General features: G+C 52.2%; 1 long non-coding RNA gene across 1 annotated transcript; it reads left to right on the plus strand.

Annotated features, from left to right (window-relative positions):
• Positions 1-1,583: 1,583 nt before the first annotated feature.
• LOC139831871 (uncharacterized) lies at positions 1,584-2,073 on the plus strand. Its single transcript, XR_011746171.1, has 2 exons — positions 1,584-1,672; positions 1,749-2,073. It is a non-coding gene; the product is annotated as an uncharacterized lncRNA (long non-coding RNA).
• Positions 2,074-2,290: the final 217 nt, after the last annotated feature.

The raw sequence follows: 2,290 nt of genomic DNA on the forward strand, positions 1-2,290 counted from the left end.
GAACATTTAGATTCATTTTGCTATGTACTAATGTTTTCATTATTGTGCATAACTGATTGGCATACTAATGTTTTGATTATTGTGCAGCAATTGGACATATGACAAGGGGTTCGCCAGCCGTCGAGCATGATTGGAGCTCTTATTAGGCGATGCGGCCGGGCTTTTACACTCCGGTCCCGGCGGCGAGAAGAAGCTAGCCGAGACTTGGGCGGACTATGAGGCAGCTCCTTGCCCGGGCTTTGGGACAGCCTTTCGACGCCGTGTACACCAAGTTTTGGGTAAAGCATGCTTCTCGAGTTTACTTCATAGTTGATGACCACACTATGCTAACTCATGTCTCTCTCACAATTATTCTTATGCATGATTGCAGACCCATTATAAGGTGCCTGATGATATGGTTGAGCTAGGGAAGGCGGTACTGACTAGGGCTTGTCGAGAGGTTGACAAGGCAACGGTGGGTACAATCGAAGCATACCGCATCGGGCACTTCAAGGCTGAGCAGGCACGAGGGTCAAGAAAGCTGACAATATCGTGGACGATCCTCGGATGACAAAGGAAGATTACTTCAAGGTAAGTAAATATTCAATGAGACTCTATGTTGCTGCATAGTTGGGATTGCATTATGTGTTCTTCAAATGAGTTTTGGTTTTTCGTGTTATGCCCCTATGGTGCGAGAATAAGGAAGACGCATTTGAGGCCTTGGTAGCGAGGTGGGTTGGCGAAGACGCCGACTTCAACGCCAAGAGCGCGCGCAACAAGGCAAACCGGGGCCTTTGGAGGAACACACGGTGCGGAAGCCGCAGACCGAGCGCTACAGAAGCACAAGGTACATATATACATGGAACAACTTGCATTTATTTCCCCTCATATTACTACTTGATACACATAACATTTATCTTGTTGTGCAGGAGGCGGAACTCGGGAGCCTCTCACCGAGGTGGGAGGGTGGCGAGAAGATGAAGTGAAGCAGCCCGATCCGAGCCAGCCTCGGCCCTCGCTGCCCGAGTACTACGGCTTTGCCGAAGAGGAGTTGGACAAGTACGCTCGGTGTTCAAGGGTCTTCATCCGGAGGTGGATGATCCTATTGAGCAGGAGACCGACTTGACGGCGATTATGGTGGCGGGGAGCGGCGCGGAGCATGGCCGCACGAAGCTTCTTAGTGGGGTGATCAAGCCGCAGAGGACCCTCACGCAGATCAGGTCTACCCTCACCGCCGGCGACCCACCGGTCGCGCCTCCTCGACACCGTCGTACGGATGTAAGTTTTCTCATTTCCATCTTCTTTCCAACATTCATCCCTGAATGGCTAAAGTGACATGACTCCTTTTCTTGGAAATTGTAGGCTCACTTTGAGGCCGCCTACGCGGCCGCTTATGAGAACTATTTGACGGTTGTAGCAGAGTGGGACCTCAAGAGAGCGGCTTGGGAAGAGTACCAGGAGGCGACGAGTCGTGTAAGTTCCAATCTTTTATGGTTCGAAGACATGACAAGTCCCACCTCCCCTTTTTTTATATCTGCGGCGCTTGACATCTAAACTATCTTGCAAAGCGGTCAGGACGTTCTTCCAGACGAGAGAGGATCGCACTTCCTAAGAGGAGCCACCTAGGCCGGGGCCGACTCCAGTGTGCCCATCGAGGGAAGCTTTCGCGGCCACATACTACGCACGGACTCCGGTAAGTCCTGTGCCTAACCAGTTCTCACCGCTTTCCTTTCCCATGTGTAAGATGCTAACTCTTGTCAAACATGTAGGGCACGGGAAGTTCGCGGAACCGACCCTCTCCTGGTTCGTCGCGCGAGGGCACACCGATGCACCCCGGCCGCCATTCTCCCGGTGCTTCGGGGTTTTCACCTGCTGGCGATGGTTCAGGCCATGGTTCTACTTCGGTCTACCTCGACAAAGGCCGGACGCCTGAATTTACGAGTCGGACCCCCGATCTTAGTTTCCCTTAGCTAGGTGTCTAGCGGGTGTGCGTCGATCGTGTGTGCCATGTGTCGACGATGTATGATGATTATGTGTGCTACATGACACATATTTGTATCACGATGATGTTGTTGCTATATTTGATGATGATTATGTGCTGTGCAACATTTGTGATGCATTTGAATGTATATTATCGCTATATATGCTGTGCGTCTTTGTCTTTGGGCCAGGAAATGCAGGGGGAAACCAAATGTTAAGGCCTGTGCCGAGGGCATAGCCGTCGGCACAGCCCCTGGACGTGCCAAATGGCGGGGGCTGTGCCGACGGCTATGCCGTCGGCACAAGAAAGGGTGCGCCTCCAACGGCCGCG

This window comes from Lolium perenne, chromosome 6, assembly GCF_019359855.2.
Source record: "Lolium perenne isolate Kyuss_39 chromosome 6, Kyuss_2.0, whole genome shotgun sequence".
NCBI classification, from domain to species: Eukaryota; Viridiplantae; Streptophyta; class Magnoliopsida; order Poales; family Poaceae; genus Lolium; species Lolium perenne.